Raw genomic sequence first — 21224 nt, 5'->3', positions numbered from 1 at the left:
TTAGTTCTATAGGTGGATGCCGTTTCGAAATATCGCCATAAAGGTGGACCAGGGGTGACTCTAGAATGTGTTTGTACGATATATGTATCAAATTAAAGGTATTAATGAGGGTTTTAAAAGGGAGTGGTGGTTGTTGTATAGGTGGTCGCATTTTCGAGATATCGCCATAAAGGTGGACCAGGGGTGACCCTAGAATTTGTTTGTACAATATGGGTATCAAATGAAAGGTGTTAATGAGTATTTTAAAAGGGAGTAATCCTTAGTTCCATAGGTGGACTCCGTTTGGAGATATCGCCATAAAGGTGGACCAGGGGTGACTCTAAAATTCGTTTGTGCAATATGGGTATCAAACGAAAGGAGTTAATGAGTATTTTAAAAGGGAGTTGGCCTTAGTTCTATAGGTGGACGCCTTTTCGAGGTATCGCCATAAAGGTGGAGCAGGGGCGACCCTAGAATTTGTTTGTACAATATGGGTATCAAAAGAAAGGTGTTAATGAGTATTTTAAAGGGGAGTAATCCTTAGTTCCATAGGTGGACGCCGTTTCGAGATATCGCCATAAAGGTGGACCAGGGGTGACTCTAGAATTCGTTTGTGCAATATGGGTATCAAACGAAAGGAGTTAATGAGTATTTTAAAAGGGAGTTGGCCTTAGTTCTATAGGTGGACGCCTTTTCGAGGTATCGCAATAAAGGTGGACCAGGGGTGACTCTAGACTTTGTTTGTACGATATGGTATCAAATGAAAGGTGTTGATGAGTATTTTTAAAAGGGAGTGGGCCTTCGTTCTATAGGTGTTCGCCTTTTCGAGATATCGCCATAAAGGTGGACCAGGGGTGAATTTAGGATATGTTTGTACGATATGGGTATCAAATGAAAGGTGTTAATGAGTATTTTAAAAGGGCGTGGGGCTTAGTTCTATAGGTGGACGCCTTTTCGAGATATCGCCATAAAGGTGGACCAGGGGTGGCTCTAGAATGAGTTTGTACGATACGGATATCAAATTAAAGGTATTAATGAGAGTTTTAAAAGGGAGTGGTGTGAAGGCGTTTTCCAGATATCGATCAAAATGTGGACCAGGGTGACCCAGAACATCATCTGTTGGATACCGCTAATTTATTTATATATGTAATACCTGTCAAGATTTTAAGGGTTTTTTATTTCGCCCCGCAGAACTTTTCATTTTCTTCTACTTAATATGGTAGGTGTCACAACCATTTTATAAAGTTTTTTCTAAAGTTATATTTCGCGTCAATAAAACAATCCAATTACCTTACCATGTTTCATCCCTTTTTTCGTGTTTGGTATATAATTATGGCATTTTTTAATTTTTCGTAATTTTCGATATCGAAAAAGTGGGCGTGGTCATAGTCGGATTTCGTTCATTTTTCATACCAAGATAAAGTGAGTTCAAGTAAGCACGTGAACTAAGTTCATTAAAGATATGTCGATTTTTGCTCAAGTTATCGTGTTAACGGCCATGCGGAAGGACAGACGGACGACTGTGTATAAAAACTGGGCGTGGCATCAACCGATTTCGCCCATTTTCACAGAAAACAGTTAGCGTCATAAAATCTATGCCCCTACCAAATTTCAAAAGGATTGGTTAATTTTTGTTCGACTTATGGCGTTAAAAGTATCCTAGACAAATTAAACGAAAAGGGGGGGAACCACGCCCATTTTGAAATTTTCTTTTATTTTTGTATTTTGTTGCACCATATCATTACTGGAGTTGAATGTTGACATAATTTACTTATATAATGTAAAGATATTAAATTTTTTGTTAAAATTTTACTTTAAAAAAAAATTTTTTTTTAAAGTGGGCGTGGTCCTTCTCCGATTTTGCTAATTTTTATTAAGCGTACATATAGTAACAGGAGTAACGTTCCTGCCAAATTTCATCATGATATCTTCAACGACTGCCAAATTACAGCTTGCAAAAGTTTTAAATTACCTTCTTTTAAAAGTGGGCGGTGCAACGCCCATTGTCCAAAATTTTACTAATTTTCTATTCTGCGTCATAAGTTCAACTCATCTACCAAGTTCCGTCGCTTTAGCTGTCTTCTGTAATGAATTATCGCACTTTTTCGTTTTTTCGAAATTTTCGATATCGAAAAAGTGGGCGTGGTTATAGTCCGATATCGTTCATTTTAAATAGCGACCTGAGATGAGTGCTGAGGAACCTACATACCAAATTTCATCAAGATACCTCAAAATTTACTCAAGTTATCGTGTTAACGGACGGACGGACGGACATGGCTCAATCAAATTTTTTTTCGATCCTGATAATTTTGATATATTGAAGTCTATATCTATCTCGATTCCTTTATATATGTACAACCAACCGTTATCCAATCAAACTTAATATACTCTGTGAGCTCTGCTCAACTGAGTATAAAAAGGGGCAACAACAGAACGTTGTCCTTATCTTTTACGGCCAAGATCACGGTTCCAGTCGATCACTGGTTATATTTTAAACTAAGTTCATAAATTTTCTAAAGTAAAAGTTTCCTGTACGTTAATATATTCATTTATATTTCATATTCCATTTTCTTTAACCTACAGTGATGCGTGTGTATAAATTGAAAGATTGAAATTAAAGCTAAAAATTTGAATTTGATAATATGATATATAATTAACACATATGAATTATTACTCTTAAAGTTTACATCACTTCTTGGAGGGAAGATATAAGACGTATAAGTATGAACTTAAGAATTTTATTTTATTTTATATATGTATATATAAAACACAGAATTGTACATAATATCTTGGAGGAAAGATGTAAGAATATACATTAAGCTGGGTCGATTTATTAACCTATATCGCGCCATCGATTTTTCGATAGGTTTTGGGCTCAGAAAAAAAAATCCACTGAGCATACCCAAAAAAATAATTTTCGAATCTGCAAAATTTTAGTTTTTTGACTTTTTTTCTTTGATTTTTAAGGTTTTTTTCATGACCTACTTAAAAAGTTTTCATTTGATTTTAAAATGTTCATGTATACCCTGTCCGACTCAAAATTGTCCGCTAAAAACTTTGGCGCTGAAAAAAAAAATATTTTTTCGGTTTTTTTTTTAAGGGTTTCTTCAGAAACATGCAAAAGTGTTGCCGATGAAAACGAATTTGTCTCACAGTTCCTATCCCACTTAAAATTTTGCGATAAAAACGTTGTCATTAACTGTTTAAAAAAAAAAAATTTTTTCGGTGTTTGGGACTTGTTTTGGTCGAAATCGATTTTTTTCATTTTCAAGGCTCCAAATCATTTTGTATGTATATGTTTCCGCAAGGCCCACCAATAAGAATACCAAAATGATCAAGGGACGAGCTAAGTAGATTTAGCCATGTCCGCCTGTCCGTCTGTCCGTTTGTTTGAACGCAAACTAGTCCCTCAATTTTTGAGATATCTTGATGAAATTTGGTAAGCAGGCATATTTTGATGGGGGATTTGACATTTGTCGGAATCGACCGGTTCGGACCACTATAGCATATACCTCGCATCCACCCGATTGTTCAATAAGAGGGTTTTCGCCATTTCTGCCCCATTTCTTCCTCATTTTAACAGCTACCAACATCAAATTTTACCATAAGCTTACGAATTGGTCATAGATTGTTGCCTGAAAAAATCACCAACATCGGACTAAAAATCGATTTCGACAAAAATGATGAAAATCCTCTTACCTGAACAGTCGGTTGTATGGGATATATATTATAAATATGTCCGATCTTGACGATTTTTTCAGACAACAATCTATGCGCAATACGTAAGCTTGCGGTAAAATTTGATGTTGCTAGCTGTTAAAATGAGGCAGAAATGGCGAAAACCCTCTTATTGAACAATCGATTGTATGGGAGGTATATGTATAGTGGTCCGATCCGGTCGATTCCGACAAATGTCAAATCCCCCATCAAAATATGGCTGCTTACAAAATTTCATCAAGATACCTCACAAATTTAAGGACTAGTTTGCGTTCAAACAAACGGACAGACGGACACAGGGACGAACGGACGGACGGACAGAGCGACATGGCTAAATCAACTTAGCTCGTCCCCTGATCATTTTGGCATACTTATTGGTGGATCTAATGGAAACATATACATATAAATTGATTTGGAGCCTTGAAAATTAAAAAAATCGATTGCGACCAAAACAAGTCCAAAAAACCAAAAAAATAATTTTTTTTTAAACTGTTAATGCTAACGTTTTTATCGTATAATTTTAAGTGGGACAGGGACTATGAGACAAAATCGTTTTCTTCGGCAACACTTTTGCACGTTTCTGAAGAAACCCTTAACAAAAAATGGGAAAAAAATAAATTTTTTCACCAAAACACTCCTCAAAACCCAAAATATATATATTTTTTTTTTTTCAAAAAACTGTTATCGCCAAAGTTTTTAGCGGACAATTTTGAGTCGGACAGGGTATACATGAAAATTTTAAAATCAAATGAAAATGTTGTAAGTAGGTCATGAATAAAACCCTAAAAATCAAAGAAAAAAGTCAAAAAAACTCAAATTTTGCAAGCTCGAAAATTATTTTTTTGTGTATACTTAGTGAAACTTTTTTTCCTGAGCCCAAAACCTATCGAAAAATCGATGGCGCGATATGGGTTAACTTTCGTCCATGCAAATCAACCCAGCTTAATATACATAGAGGTGGCAACCCGTAAGTACTCTTATACGTTAGCTACTCTTATGTAAATTAATTCATGTTCTCTAGTGATTTATATATATGTAGACATTATAGCATAAGCTAAACTGTAAAACTCAAATGAAGTTATTCACTAAAGTACAAGTAAAGATCTTACAGAAACATTTTCTTCTAATTGAGAAATCTTGTTTCTACAATTTTTGATGTTGCTTTGCCCGGGGCGTGAACCCAGGATCCTCGATATGGTAGGCGGAGCACATTACCATCACACCACGGTGGTCGCCAAAGATATATATACTTATATATATACAACTCAATGTTGTCATCGATCGTTATCACCTAACTGCGAATGCAAATCGCATATGGCCGAGTTATGACTAGCATAAATATCCATATCCGAATGAGGTGGTATGTACGAACAGCAAGCAATTACGCTATACATATGTAGGTACCGAATGAAAGCCTAACTGCTATGAATTCGATATGAAAGATATTGTCCAGCAAAATCAACTCAGATGAGAGGTTAGAAACAACAGCAATAAGGACACCCCCACCCTAGAGATGCGATCACGCCGATAAACAGCATATTTATTTGAAAATATTTCAGAATTGTAATTATCAGACTTTAACCAGGTCTCCTTAAAAGCTACGACTTGTGCCGAAAAGTTGAAAGTATTAAGGAAGAAAGGAACAAGTTTTGATTGTAAACCACGAACATTTTTGTAATTAATGATAAGACGAGACAAATCAGCAATTACCTTAGTGTTGTTATGACTGTGTTCGTCATAGCGTTTTTTGGATTTAACAAGGCAGGTTCAGCCCTCAACTTTCTTGTGAACAATTGAACCACAGTAAGCTCCAGCCAAAAAGAGGGATCAAGTACCTTATCGACATATGCATCTGAATGTACATAGCTGTCGTATTGGCAGTTCAATATTAGAGCATGAACTTACATATGATACAAACAGACATGTATGTATGTACCCACATAATTGATATACATAAACGCATGTACACCTACATAATGTAGCATTCACTCATTAAGTTATTCATTCATTTGTACAAACATAAATTTCAACCTGTTTAGGAATGTCTTAAAATATATTGACTCTTACATACATATTCATACAATTGTACATACGTATATTTTAACTCGCTTTGGTACGGCATGAGATTCTATTGACACATTCATTCATTTGTACAAACATATATTTTGTACACCGTGCATCATATGGTAACCTGAGCCTTGGTATACCACTGTTTAGAGCTTGCTCGCGACAAGCCTTTACCTGTAGACAAATTATTAACATGATCCATTTATGCTTGCGTTGTACATTTTAATTATACTTAGAATGCAGTTCCAGGGAACTGAATTGAATGTATATGTGTGTTATACTTAGTTTGTAAGTATTAGTGTAAGTAAGTATTTTAGCTCATAGAAATTTTGTATAAAAGAAAACAACTTTTGAATAAAGAACAGAATTCAACCTGCTGCCGTTTTAATTGGCAGTAAATTCTATCTGGTGCCGCTAACTGGGCACTGCAGCCTAGATTTCGATTTTCTCTTATCCGCAAACTTTACATGGCGATCCTGCCTTTTCCTTATTATCCTTTAGAACTGCTGAATTAAATAGGCAGCTTCCCTCGTCTGCTGCTTGAAATATAGGCAGACTTCCTCTAAAAAATCCTGCAAAATTTGAAACAGGACAAAATATCAAAATTACGGCGATATAACAAAAAAAAATTTCGAGGAATTACCGATAAAGAGACACACATCAAGAAGATAGCAGATTATTATGAACACATGGAATTGAAGCGTAAGCGTAGAGAAGTGGAATAGACCATGGCCTACATACACACATCAAGAAGATAGCAGATTATTATGAACACATGGAATTGAAGCGTAAGGCATAGAGAAGTGGAAACCTTCAACTGCAGACACACATCAAGAAGACATGGAATAGACCTTAGGCTGCAGACACACATCAAGAAGACAAACGGAGATAGCAGATTATGTATGTAATTATCTGGGTAGTTTATTTTAAAAGAATTTGGCAACCTAACGGCTGCCAGTTTACGGGCAAAAAGTAGATTTTTCTAATAAAATTAAGAATTTTTTTTCTTCTCACACTAACTTTTTTAATGAACGAAATCAATAATCAAAAAGAATTTGACACATTATTCATGCATTGTTGTAAATCAATTGAGGAAGAAGTAAATAAATTAGGAAAAGAAAAAGAAGCAGAAATAATTAAACAAGGCCCTAAGGCAATTAGCATATAAGAATATAGACGTAGAATAAAACAACAAAAAATTGAGGAACCAAAGATTCCGAAACCCACTAAAAATAATAGAAAAAGAGGAGGAAAAAGATTTAACATAAGAAAGGCTGTAGCCATATTGTATAAAGAAATTAATTTGACAACAAACACAGAGGAAAGGATACGTCTAAAAAATAAAATTAGGGAATTAAAAGAAGTATAAAAGAATTTTTTTTTAAACGAAAATTTATTTAAATTATAATGCCGAACAAAATCCCAATCACTATGCTTAAGAATAAAATAGAAAGAAAAGATTTAGAAAAGGAGTTACAATGGCTAAAAGGTTTTGGAAAGATATTCGTATAACTAGGGAACCAAATATGGAGGATGTCAGTAATCCTATTACTAGAATCGAGGAAACCAGACGCATGCTGATAATGTAGAACCTTACAGAACATAAATAAATAAATAAATAAAAATAAAAAAAAAATAATTATTATTATTTCAAAATGGGAGGCAAAGAATCCAAGGTAGAAGAACCCAATGCAAACTTAATTAATTCCATTCAAGTAATTGACTATAGTGAGGCATTCGACTTTATCAAAATCTTATTGATAATTTTGACGGTCTGCACTTGCGTCAACTTATTTCTAAAATTATACTCAACTCATAACAAATTTTTAAAGAAAAAATACATGAGCCGAGCAGATGGTCTGGACAAAGTCTAAACCCAAAAATAAATATATATTTTTTACATCGATGGGCAAATGGGAAACTATTCTCAACACACTTGTGGAAGAAAAAATTTTTGCAGAAAAAGCTTATAAATGTATTAATAAAAATATAAGCATACAAAGAATAACAATTTTAAAACACCTCACGACAATATTACTGTCATTGAATAATAAGCGCAAAGCTATACAAGAAGTACATAGCAAATTAACTGCCAGCCATCAACTAGAAGCACAACAAATTTTTTCCAGTGTTACAGATAAATTAGTATCCACATTAGGTAGATATAACATTGAGGCATTAGTCCCAACGTCATTTGAAGGAGAGATAGAAATTGATTTCGCTAGCTTATTACCTGAAACTCAACCAGATCCAGCGGAAACCCCAAAAATTGAAATTTTTAATAAAACCTCACAAACTGAAAGCAACAAAATGTCACAAACAATAGTCGAATTTTTAAAGACTGATTCATCAGTTTTGCCAGAATTCGATGGTAAAGCTGAAAACTTGAATAGCTTTTTGGATGCTTTGGATATCTTAGAACAAATTAAGGATACCCATGGAGCTGTAGCGGTTTCGATGATAAAACCAAGCTGAAAGGAACAGCCAGAAACCTAATAAGCACTGAAAGCTCAATTGAGGCAATAACACAAAAATTAAAAACAGCAATTAAGGGTGAATCAGTTGAAGTTTTGGCAGCAAAACTCCTGAATATCCAACAGCGCAGTAGAACTGCAAATCAATACACTGCTGAAATTGAAAAGCTCACAAAATCGTTGGAAGGAGCATAAATATCTGACGGACTAACACCACAGTTAGCAACCAAGTATGCTACACAATCAGCCGTGAAAGCTATGTGTAAAAACTGCTCCAGCGATAAAGTAAAAACAATTATGCAAGCTGGAACGTTCACAACAATGAACGAGGCTATATCAAAATTTACTAACAGTTGCACAGAAGTAATTGGAAACACAAATTCAATTTTACATATTCGCCAACAAAATTCCTATTTCCGAGGTAACTTCCGCAGGAGTTACCAAAACAATAATTATAGAGGAAACTATAGACGTTCTTTCAATACCTATAACAATAATAACAATAATAATAACAACAGACAAAATAACCAAAGATCTGGTCGAAATTTCGGGTCGCGAGGAAATACCCGCAATAACACCAGAAATGTCCGAAATGTAACACACAGGAAAACCAACAAACTCCACCTCAATAAAAAAAAAATTATATATTTTCAATTTATTATATATATTTTCAAGAACAACTCTGAATGATTCCATACCAACCCTCCTAATCGATACGGGAGCGGATATTTCAATAATAAAAAAGGGTCAAATTGACAGTAATGTCACGATAAATAAATCTCAAAAAACATATGTAAGAGGAATTGGTCAAGGGATAACAAGCACTATTGGCACGGTTAAAGCGGACTTAAAAGATGATTACCTACTAATTAGACACAAATTTAACGTAGTGGAAGACATTTCCAAATCTGATGGAATTTGATAACATTACAAAATACCTGATGATGATTACGTTGGCGGTTTTCGAAATGGTTCCATCGCGATATGCCAGTAAATGTTTCTTTCTTTTCAGTTTCTCTTAGAAAACATAATAATTGAAATTCAATTATTATAAGCCGGTGTTAAGCTCATGAATTCTTAAATTAAGTATAAACTGAACACACCGTTAAACAAACATACATAAAAACAGCTTATTTGAAGAATTATGCAAGATTCTAAAAATAAACCATAAAACGTCAACACCTTACCACCATCAAACTTTAGGCACAGTTGAACGTAATCATAGAACATTAAATTAATACGTACGTTCCTACATATCCATTGACAAAAATGATTGGAATGAATATCTTAAATATTTTGCGTATTGTTACAATATTACCCCATCTACAGTTCATAATTACTGTCCATACGAACTAGTATTTACCAAAAAACCCCAGACTTACGAACTTTCAAGAGAAAACACAGTAAGCCCATTATACAATTATGAGGCTTACGACAAAGAAATTAAGTATAGGTTACAAATAGCGCAAGATAGAGCATGTAAATTAGTAAAACAGGCTAAGGAAAAACAAAAAATGAGTTATGATAGGAAAACACAATATAAAGAAATAAATTTAGGAAATTTAGTGTTAGTAAAAACTGAATCAGGCCATAAGTTAGATAGTAGGTATAAAGGATCCTTCAGAGTAATAAATATCGATGAAAACAATAATTTTACATTAATTCCCTATAAGATAGAAAATATCGATTAAAACAATGTAGAAAATAGAAGCATAGAAAACATAAATCAAACTCATAAAAATTAAAAAATTGTAATACATAAAATTATACTTAAACTCATAGAATAAGAGTACTTTAACTTTATAAACACAAAGAAAATTTATATTGTATGCAAAAGAAAAATACAATAATAAAACAAAACAAAAGAGAAAAAAAACAAATGTAAACTATTCTTTGGAAATCAAGCTAAATGTCACACAAAAAAAAACCCCCAACAAGCAAAGTAAGCGCAAACGGATTCAAAACCATTAACCAAACTTGAGTAGCCATAGATAATTCGTGCACAAAATTATATATGTTTACTCTTTCAAATGCGGTTGGTGTAGCATTCACTCATTAAGTTATTCATTCATTTGTACAAACATATATTTCAACCCGTTTTGGAATGTCTTAAAATATATTGACTCTTACATACATATTCATACAATTGTATATACGTATATTTTGGCTCGCTTTGGTACGGCATGAGATTATATTGACACATTCATTCATTTGTACAAACATATATTTTGTACACCGTGCATCATATGGTAACCTGAGCCTTGGTATGCCACTGTTTAGAGCTTACTCGCGACAAGCCTTTGCCTGGAGACAAATTATTAACATGATTCATTTATGCTTGCGTTGCACATTCCACAGCCAATTTTAATTATGCTTAGAATGCAGTTCCCAGGGAACTGAATTGAATGTATATGTGTGTTATACTTAGTTTGTAAGTATTAGTGTAGGGTAGAAGGGGGAGGCTTCGACATGAGGGAGGCTTCGACTTTTTCAAATTTGGCCGCCGTTATTACTGCCATTGTTCTTATTCCACCAATAAACAGTAACCAAATTGAGTGTGACGCTGTCATGAAAGCTATTCAGTGCTTGTTCAACGACGATAGTATGCAGACGAGATTTTTTATTTTTGAAAAGTGTTGATGTAAAAATTGCTGGTAAGTATTCGCGTACAATATAGAATATATAACATGAGTTTTCTGCCCATTAATATTGCAATAAAATTAAGATTTATTGCTTTTAAAGACTTTTTCAATAACACTAAGATGTATATTTTGGAGCGAAAAATCTGAAATAAGTGCACGGGGGAGGGTTCGACAATATGTTTTGGGAGGCTTCGACAAAGTTTTTACGTAGCAAGTAATATTTTACAGCCATCAAGATGCCAAATATCTACAAAAGAAAGTTCCCTGAAAAGATCATCAACGAAGATAAAATGAAAAAAGCCATCGAGGAGATAAAACAAAAAAAAAAAGAAACCCCATCAAGCGCTGCTCGGAAATATAACTTGCAGCGGACAACACTAATATCTCGAATTTCAAAACAGCAAACAAATATGGGAACTGTTAAACATTTTCAGTCGAAGTTTTCTTCCAATCAAGTACTTACAGCTGCCCAGGAAAAAGACTTAACGGTTTACTTCAAGAAATGTTCAAATCTGCATCATGGATTGACGTATGACTTGGCTAGACGATTCGTTTTTGTTTTTGTTATTATGTTCACTGACAAAACAAATTTCTTTTACACTGGTGTAGTCGTGGAAGTGGAAAATTCGACGTGTGTCGCGAAATTCCTCAGACATCAAAATAAAACCCAATATTTCTATGAACCGATTGTAGAAGACAGACACTTGGTTTCAAAGCAGGATATAATAAGTATATTGCCCTCAACTGAACATCCACCAGGAACTTCACGTGCGCAAAGCAAGTTTATTTTTAACTTTGATTTTTCAAATTTAGATGTTCGTTAAAATTGCAGTTATACTTTATTTTTCGCTTAAATTTTTTATGTTTTTGTTCGAAAAATTTGTTACTGTATTGAAATAAATAACATCAAATATGAATTAAAAATCGTATTTAGAGTTTTTTCCAACATCCTTTTTTATTTTGCTGGTTAAATTGCTATATTTGATAAATGTCGAAACCTCCCACCCAATGTCGAAGCCACCCAGATGACTGACGAAGCCTCCCTTTTTCGGGTTATTATGATGTTTTTGGTTATTTGATTATAACTTAGAAAAAAAAAGCATGTGGAATATTAACCACAAATCCGAAGTGTCATAAACATACATGGCATCAGTAATTATGAAAGGAGTTATCTATTTCTCATTCTAGTTTCTCTAAAAAAATCATTTTCTCTTAACCTGTCGAAGCCTCCCCCCTCTAATCTAAGTAAATATTTTAGCTCATAGAAATTTTGTATAAAAGAAAACAACTTTTGAATAAAGAACAGAATTCAACCTGCTGCCGTTTCAATTGGCAGTAAATTCTATCTGGTGCCGCTAACTGGGCACTACAACCTAGATTTCGATTTTCTCTTATCAGCAAACATTACAATAAGTATGTAGCTACGCTGAAACAATTGCGACAGATTTTGTCACTTTGTCATTTCCGTCCTTATTTGCAACATTCTGCTTACGTTCGTATCGCTAAATTGCTGAATCAAACACTCCAATATTCTGTATTTAAAAAAGATCTTTATTAGACTAATTTGAAAGTACTTCGCAATTAAACTTCAGTTCGCAACTGATCGCGTGCTTAAATCAAACTGGTTTTGATTACTCAGCTTTAGCTGCTTTTATACTTTGTGCCCAAATGTCTAGACGTTTCTTCTGCTAGAATTTTCTACTTGCTATACCAGCTATACGCGACCAGATATAAACAACTATAGATACACGTGTATAGCCTTTCGTCTCGTACCTCGGGCTAAGTATCGGGCCGCCCTCGTTGCCCCTGAGATACTCGAACGTTTCCGTGCCCTGACTGTCGGTCTCGCCGTCGTAGGCAACTTCCTCCTCTTCTAGTGGCACTGGGCCCGTCGTATGGTGGTTGTGCTGGCTTAGGTTCCGCCGGATTCTGATACGGAGTGAACCGTCCTTAGCACTCTCGGTGGTATAACTTGCGTTGTCGCTTTTGTCCATGTTTAGAAACTTTTGATTTATTTTCGGTGTTGTGCTCCCTTTTTATAGGAGTCCTCGCGGATCGTCTAACGGTATTATTCCCGGCAGCGCTCATCATGATTTCCTGGGTACGTTGTCTTGTTGTTGCAGGATATTTGGATCTCTTTATGTGCTTTGGTTTTCGCTGTATATGTGGTCCTACTGCTGCGGAATGATGATGTACCAATATACGAATGTAAATTCAAAGTTATACGTATATGTACATTAGGGTATTTCAAAAAAATTATGTCGGTAAATTTGAATATTGTAAAATTTGAAAAATGTGGTTTTGCGTGTGTGGCCCCAAGGCCGATGGATTTGGGTCCTCACGCTCTCTCCTCGCCTGCCGTAATGTGACTTACTGTCACCATTGTAAAATTCAATTTCTCGTAGCGGTCAATACTTGCGTTATTTATAGGGTAATCTCTCGCGATCTGGGTCTTGTTCTAAAATGAAATGTTATGCAGAATTCCGTCACCAAGTTATAGCATTGGCTGGCTATGTGGTTGACGTAGTTCATCGTCGTCAGGATCCCGTTGTCTAGGGTTGGGGCTTGCGCTCGTGCTGTGTGCCACCCACTCCGGTCTTCATCTACCACCTGTTGGTTGTTGATTATGTCTGCGCGTTCGATTCCGAAACCATTTGCACCTGAATTGGCGAGTGCTAGTGAACCACCCGTCGCTACCGTGCTGTAATCCGTCTGATCTTCTTCCGTGACCTGGACTGTTTGCGATGTTGGCGCGCGTGGCGTTGCTCTTACTACGGCCAGTTGCTCTGTGTGTTCCTCGGTGGATATCTCGGTGGAATGTTGGTTCGAGGTTCTACTACACGATGCTGATGATGGCGCGCGTCGTGTTGTTGCTATCGTCGTCGGTCGTCTCGTTTGTTCCCCGATGGGGACTTCGGTGAAGCCCCCATTCGGGGCTTGGCGGGGCGCTTTTGACTAACCACGTTCGCGGGGTGAACGTATTCTTCTTTCTGTTTCTGGACTTGCTTCTTCTTCGACTGTCGCTTGATGGTATGCTTTTAGCTCGCTTATATGTGCCGTCCTCCTTTTGCCGTTATGCACCTTGTCTAGCTCGACGATTACGGGCGATACGAAGTTCGTTACACGATGAGGCCCACTGTATCTTGGTGCTAACTTTGCTACGAAATTGTCCACTGCTTTGGACAGCTGATGCTCTTTTACTAGTACCAAGTCGCCCACCGCCGGTTGCCATTGCCTCCTACGTAAATTATAATGCCTTGCCTGCTCCGCTGACGCTTGCTGTTGACTACGACGTGCCATCTGATATACCTCTCGCATTTTCGCCATCTTTTCACTGAGAGCCACCTTCTCCTCGCCTGTACCAAGTGTTTGCTCATCGTAGAGGGTGTTGGGGATCCTCGGTTCCCTACCCTGTACCACGAATGCTGGACTGTAGCCTGTTGACTCGCATACGCTCGTATTCAGTGCTAGTGCCATCTCTGGCAACAACTCATCCCATGTCTTATGCTCCTTCCCAGTGAATTGTGCTATCATCCTCTTGATGTTACGATTCGCTCTCTCCGTCGGGTTCTCTTGCGGTGTGTACGGTGCCGTTAGCTGGTGCTTTATGCCGGCTTCTTGTAAAAACTTCTTGAAATTCCTGCTTGTGAACTGTGCTCCATTGTCTGTGATTAAAATTTTTGGCGCGCCAAATCGGGCCAAAATCCTCTCCCTCATACCTCTGATCACATTCTCCGTCGTCGCCTTCCGTATTGCTATGATCTCTACCCATTTCGAGAATTTATCCACGAAAACTAATGCCATCGTATTACCATGCTTCGAACGAGGGAGTGGTCCACCGAAATCTGCACAAACGGTAGCAAAAGGTTCATCTGAAATCTGCGTTAGCATCTTACCTGCAGCTTGTTGCTGGCTGGGTTTGTAGACTTGGCATGCGTGGCATTGTTGCACGTACTTCCGTACGTCCCTGAACATCCCAGGCCAGTAATACCGCATCATTGCACGCGCGATGGATTTCCGTATCCCCATGTGCCCCGCGCTTGGTGTGTCGTGAATCTCGTTAAGCACTCTACGCCTCTCCGATTTCGGTACGCATAACTTCCACGGTACCGCATCCTCACCATCCATTTGACTTCCAATTCGTCTGTATAGTCTTCCTTCCTCTATGAGGTATTCGGGAAACTTCTCTGGTGTCCTCGTTACTTTAGCCATCTTTGACGTGTACCACTTGCAACTCAAACTTTCTTCATGTGTCGTAAGGCTACCCAGCTGTTCCTCCAGTGACTGCCTCGACAGTGCATCTGCGACCACGTCCATCTTGCCCTTCCTATACTGCACGTCGAACGAATACTGCTGTAACTCGAGCGCCCATCGAGCGATCCGGCCTGACGGACTTTCGATCGCGTTCAACCATTTCAAAGCCAGGTGATCGGTGATAACCGTGAAATTGTACCCTTCTAAATACGGTCTCATTTTCCTTATTGCCCACACGATTGCTAAACATTCCTTCTCAGTTGGTGAGTAGTTCATCTCGGCTTTATTCAGCCGGCGGCTAGCATACGCTATTACTCGCTCTTCGTCATCCAACCCCTGTGTGAGAACTGCTCCGAGACCATAATCGCTCGCGTCTGTCTGTAATCGAAATCTTTTCGTAAAATCTGGGCAAGCTACTGCTGGTGCTTGTATTAGTGCATTCTTCAACGCTTCGAATGCCGCCTGTTGTTCTTCGGACCATTTCCACCTACTTCCCTTCTTCAACATTGACGTCAGTGTGTGCGCAACTTGTGACAAGTCGGGTACAAACCTCCGGTACCAAGAAACTATCCCCAGAAATCGCCTTAACTCTCGTATGTTGTGTGGTGGCGTCAGCTCCTTGATAGCCGTAACTTTGCCGGGATCCGTGTGTATTCCTTCCTCGCTGACGACGTGTCCTAGATATTTCAAACTTTTCTTAAAAAACTCACATTTTTCTGGGTTGATCTTCAGATTAGCCCTCCGTAGCTGCCGAAATGCTTCCCCTAGGTGCTTTATATGCTCTTCCAAAGTTGTGCTGGTGATGATGATATCATCCAGGTAGGCAAACGCATTTGGTTCCAACTCTGGGCCAATAACACGGTCGAGTGCTCGCTGAAACGTAGCCGGAGCGGAATGTAGACCGAACGGCATCACTTTCCAGTGATACAACCCCCGGCCGGGCACGGTAAATGCTGTATACTTCTGGCTATCTTCTTCCATCGGGATTTGCCAATAGCCATTTTTGAGGTCCAGACTGCTGATAAAATGCGCGCAACGTAGCCTATTAAGATATGCTGTATTCTTGGGAGTGGGTACGCATCTGGCACTGAGCGAGCGTTGAGCTGCCGATAGTCAACGCAGAGTCTCCATTTGCCGTTCTTCTTCCGGGCTAGAACTATTGGTGCACTGTGTGGGCTGTGGGATGGTTCGATGCAACCCTTCTCTATTAGCTCGTCTACCTCATTGTTTATGATCTCCTGCATCTTTGGGTTCTTAGGGAAATACCGCTGTTTGATTGGACGGTCATCTCGCATCACTATCTTATGCGTGGCAATGTTGGATACTCCTGTCATCTCTTCGAAAATCTGTAATTCGCGCTTTAGAAACGTACTCACCGCAACGTCACTCCTCACGTCTTTCTCGATACTTGCGCTACCTTCGTCCTCCATCATGGTTGTACACGTCACCATCTCCTGCGCTCTCGCTTCTGCTCGTACCGTCATTGTTTCGTTGCCACACCTCAGCTCAAATTTAGCCTTTGCCAGATAATCTGTCCCGATCACCACGCTGTCGACTAACCCAGGCAGAACTAACAACTCACTCTGATGCACTTGATCCCCCAGTTTTACCTCTGCGTCCACTGCCTCCGCTATCCATGCTGCGCTGCCATCGCCCATCACCACTCGTGTATGTATCTTCTTGAGCTTCCGTGCGTCTATTTTCGGCGCTGTCTTCTCGCTGATGAAACTTCGTGTCGCCCCCGTATCTACTGACGCCATGACTTCCTCTCCATCCAGGGTTACTGCAGCCAAGATTCGCCCTTGGGTCTGCCTAAATGTACTTACTGAGTACGAGGTTGGGTTTGTTGAGACGCCACCCCTCGATACCAATGGGGTCTCTGCCCGTTTCCCTGCTGTCCACGACAGCAGTCACGCGTTAGTATACCTACTCGGCCACACTGCCAGCAGAAATCCCTTCGTTCGTTTCGACACCCATGTGCGTAGTTTCCGCTTTCCCCGCATCGCCTGCATGCGTTCCGTGGATCGATGGGCCCTTGGCGTGGTGTCGTCGCATGCTCTGGCGTACTTGCTTGTCGTTGCCCCTCCGTTCTCCGATCTCCTTGCTTCTCATCTTCGTGTATATATTGATAATGCTCGGTTGGCCGTCGCGGCACAAAAGGTTTCGCCGCCGGCCTTAGCGGTTCTTTCTCCGGTAAGATGTTCTCGTAATCCTCGGCCATGCTTACCAGTTCCTCTAAGCTGGCGAACTCGCTCCGTTTGATGTAAAGTTGGTACTCTCGTCGACAATTTCTGTAAATCCGGTTCAGCTTCTGCTCGCCGTTGTAGTCAGCGTGACGCATGAGTGCCTGTAACGATAAAAAGTAATCCTTAAACTGCTCACCTGCGCGCTGCGTACGCTGACGGATCTCGTCATCTAGCTTCTCGAAATACCTCGAGTTCAGGAAAAATTTTAGAAAGTCCTTCTTAAAGGCTTCCCACTCTTGCCACTGCCTGTTGTTGTTCCGGTACCACACCAAGGCCTTGTCCTTCAGCAACTCAGGTAACGCTCGTGGGATGGAATTGCGACCAACTTCGTAACTGTCGGCCAGCTCCTCCACCCGTTCAATAAAACATAGCGGGTCCTTACCACCGTCATATTTCAGACCCCACTTACGTACTCGATCCATTATATTTGTGTGTGATGCTGGTTGGTACATCGCGTATGGCGGTGTTCGTGACCCCTCTTCGTGCCTGGTTGTTTCGTTGACATTTTCCTGTGTGTTGCCGCCTGGCGATGTTTGCTCGGCGTTTTCTATCGGAGTTGGTGGTCTTACCGTGATTACTGGTCGGACGTGCTGTAGGGCCAATTCTGTGAATCGTTCCTGGAATCTTGTGTCGGTACCTTTCGTCTGGATGAAGCCTGCTAGGCGCTTGCGTAGCTCTTCCACCGTTCCGCTGTCTTCCAGCCCAAACTCGGATGCGTATTTGAGAAGTTCCTCACGATTGAGGTAATACACCCAAGTTACCTTCACCATGCCTGCTAGGTATTTTGCTTTCTCTCCGTGCCTTTCCTGTGGATGTTTTGTGTCTCGAAATCATCTGTGTGGTTATCCTCGTGTTGTTACTTGTTTACCATGAGTCTATGTATTCAGAGTCCCTGCTCGGGCGCCATTTGTGACGGACTTTTCCTTGCGCCGGGGTATGCTCAGTCCGTCCAGGATCCCTGTGGAATTAGAGAAGAATCCCTATCGTCTCCTTTTAAAGAGAAAGATCCCGTTTTGTTGTTAAAAAAAGAAACGTTATAAACTCTTTATTCCAAGATATTCAAACTACCCTTAAAGCTATGGCGACGGAGGTGGGAAAGCACCGTCGGTTCTACGCCGATGGGGTTGGGAAAACCCCAACCGGGACTACGCTTAAACTAAAAATCTCAGACTACTTCGTAAAGAAAGTGGAGGTGGAGAACCACCACTTCCTCCCAGTCGGTGGAGTTGGTAAAACCCCCACCGAGTATATAGCTTAAGAATACCCTGCTCTTTCTGAAGGTTGCGGAGGTGGAAAACCACCACAATCCCCTAACGATGGGGTTGGAAAAACCCCCAAAGTTGCTAAATTAAAGAACTCGTGAGATGGAAAAATCCCAGGAGTCCCATTCACCGCTAAACAAGGCGTTAGCAGGCTACTATACCTAGCTGGCTACTGTCTCAATTCGCGAAATTTGTCGCCCTTTTATACTTGTCCACGCGCAGGTGGACAGTTATCCTGCAACAATAAATTTTACTTATTATATGTATTTACTTAAGGTATCTTACATTTAACTGTATTATTCTACCCATATATCGCATTATAAGTATTTATCTCCAAATTGCGTATGTAAAAATGCCTCTTGTACTGCCCCCCCTAACATGTGAGTTCGTTGGTACGCATCTCCAGTTAGCTAGCATAGTTATTTTTGTTTTCTCTCTGCTGCTTGCTTATTGGGTCTTGTTGTTGTCGACGAGTTGGTTGCCCTTCGTAGGTAACTTGTGTCTAGTACCCACGCTGTGTTGTTGGTATGCTAACGTGACCGCTGCCAAAACGAATTATTTAAAATGGTTTCAAAGTGTTGCGCGGATACGTCAATCCTAAATGACGAAATGTCTCTAGGATAATTAAAATTAAATTTACGAATAGTAACATTTTCAGATTTAAGTTTATATATGATGTACGACTTCAGGTCCTCTTCTCTAGTGCCTCTCTCAATTCTGGACACGAAATTCGACTTTTTAATGGGGACAGTAATCAATCTATTAGCCGGCGGAACCGATTCCGTAGAGGGGTTGTGGGAAACCTGGTTCCTTTTTATGGAGGGTACAGTTGAAGCAGCCATCGATGTCGATGGTTGCACTGATTAGGGACTCGGTGAGCACAGATTTATTAGTTCCATAATTGGGACTGGAAGAAATGCGGGTGGAGGAACTTTAGGAATGGCATCCATAGTCGGAGCGGAAACAACGATAGACCTATGATTATCATCTTGATTGTTGACATTTGAGTGTTTGAAAGACTTAAATAAGCTTTCATAATGCATAAATTTATCGGATAAAGCGGAAATCTCTCTGCCTATTTCAGTGAACCCGTCTCGGGCCTGTTTCAAAACCTTGAAAAGATCAATTTCGGTAGGCCTACATTTCAAGCAAACCCAACGCACTCCCTTATGGTTATCATTAAGTGCGTCAACCACTCTTGCCAACAAGTATGGAAAGTATGGTTATTAATTGAAAGATAACACAACGGGTTATACAGAAAACATAAAACAGTTTGAAGGTAGCTGTAAAAAGGGATACGCTGTATGAGCAGTTTGAGATACACTGTAATAACACTGAACAAACTGCGCAAACAGCTGTGATACTGAAGGAAGAATGTGCACGCAAAAATCAAAAATAAAAACAAATAAACTATTAAAAACTGAAGCCTATCAACAACACAACGCAAAAACACTCGTCAATTCAACTGAAACATATTTATGAAAATGAAATTTTTGATATGAAAAATTTAGCAAAAGCAATTGAAATTTAATTCAATATCTTAATTCAGCGAACACAATGATTACACTTCACTAATAAAATCAACAATAAAACTATATTTAGCAATACTAAACAATATATTTATTGAAATGACAAGAGCACAGATAAAAATCAACTACACAGCTTGACGTTTACTTTTATGTTTTTAGGGAAAAGTTATTTCGTACTCGTTGATTCGTATTCGAAATGAATTGAAGTTTTAAACATAAAAAGTAAGTCCGCTGTCGAAGTAATTTCAGCCCTTAAGCCCGTATTTGCGACTTTTGGAATACCAAAATATTTTGTTTCGGACAACAATCGTTTTAACAGCAATGAGTTCAGAAGTTTTAGCAAAGAATATGAATTCAGTGTCATCTTCTGTTCACCAAATTTTCCACAAAGTAGAGCTTTTGCAGAAAAGGAGTACAAATAGCCAAAAAATTACTTAAAAAATGCTCGGATTCCAAGAGTGAGTTAAATTTGGCGCTTTTAGAGTATAGAAACAGTCCTGTGAAAGGCATGGATGCCTCGCCTGCACAACTTTTGATGTCGCGCATAACTCGAGTAGTATTTTGATAGACAGAAAAAACGAAAGGAAATGTTTAAGGAGGGGCAAAGGGTGTGGGTGTGGGCTAAACATGAATGGGTAGAAGGTGTAATTATTGAAAAACTAAATACGCCGAGATTTTAATTGGTCAAGTTAAGCACAGGAGAAATGTATCAGCGAAACACACGGCACATAAAAGGGTCAGATATTTCATCATATGATACCATGCCAGTTTTGCCAAACACATAAAACAAAGCTAATGATAAACAAGTAAGGAAGGTTAAGTTCGGGTGTAACCGAACATTACATACTCAGTTGAGAGCTATGGTGACAACATATGGGAAAATAACCATGTAGGAAAATGAACCGAGGGAAACCCTGGAATGTGTTTGTATGACATGTGTATCAAATGAAAGGCATTAAAGAGTATTTTATGAGGGAGTGGGCCATAGTTCCATAGGTGGACGCCATTTAGGGATATAGCCATAAAGGTGGATCAGGGTTGACTCTAGAATGCG

The sequence above is a fragment of the Eurosta solidaginis genome, chromosome 2 (assembly GCF_040869045.1).
Source record: "Eurosta solidaginis isolate ZX-2024a chromosome 2, ASM4086904v1, whole genome shotgun sequence".
NCBI lineage: Eukaryota > Metazoa > Arthropoda > Insecta > Diptera > Tephritidae > Eurosta > Eurosta solidaginis.
Note: the sequence above shows the minus strand (reverse complement) of the source record.